Genomic DNA, 950 nt, shown 5'->3' on the forward strand with positions numbered 1-950 from the left:
TGGGAAGGCCGAGAGGCATGCTCCGGCGTTAGCCCTCGCAAGGCTGGCAAGCCGCCTTGCTCAGCACAGACAGGACGGGAGCGAGCCCAGGTCACAGCAGAACCCTGCAAGAGGAACTGTAATCCCAGAGAGCACAGCAGGGGTCTGGACAGAATACTGCTCCACTGGGGGTCAGCTGTGGGAGGATGGGGAGGCTCCAGGGAAAAGGCTGGGAATAAAAAGCAGGTGCCAGGATATTGATGCACTGGAAGAGGGCAAAGCCCGAAAGCAGACCCAGAGATAACGTGCGGTATCTGTGGCACACCAACATCCCTTAGTCACACCCCTACGGCCGTCATCCCATTGCCAGTTTGGTGAAACACCCAGCATTTCTGTTGTGTAAGGGATGTTGCTACATCACTGGAAGCGAATGTGCCTCACCCACACCTTCCATTATTTTGGGAGAATTATCTGATTGTTATTTGGGAATAGTCAGAAGTGGAGCCACGTCCTGAGGACCCAGTTCAGACATGCTCAGAAAGAGGGGAAGGAAGCTATGATAGGAACGATTATAGGTGGATTTTGGATGGCCCCACACACTAAGCCCCAGGGGGCTGCAAGAATGTGGTAGAGCAGAACTTGGTCCAAAATTTTCTGCCAGCCTCTCCGCTATTGCTTGATCAATTAAAAGGTAGGAAAGAAAGTCATGGGTAAGGTCCCACTAAACACAGTCTTCAGACTCCCCTCAGCAGCTAGACATCTCTGGCCAGAGACAGCAGACATGGCGGGTGCAGACATGGGAGAGTGCCATACTCCCCCTGCCCCCTCCCATTGCTCTCCTGTCCCAACAGGACATAGGCTGGCTGAGACCCTCCCCTGTTTCAAAGGCAACTCCTTCTAGGGCTTGGACTCCTGTTAAGGGTCGAGGGACCAAGGCAACAATAACTATAATAACTCCTCAAGTTCCTTAA

This window comes from Buceros rhinoceros, unplaced genomic scaffold, assembly GCF_000710305.1.
Source record: "Buceros rhinoceros silvestris isolate BGI_N320 unplaced genomic scaffold, ASM71030v1 scaffold30394, whole genome shotgun sequence".
Classification (NCBI taxonomy): domain Eukaryota; kingdom Metazoa; phylum Chordata; class Aves; order Bucerotiformes; family Bucerotidae; genus Buceros; species Buceros rhinoceros.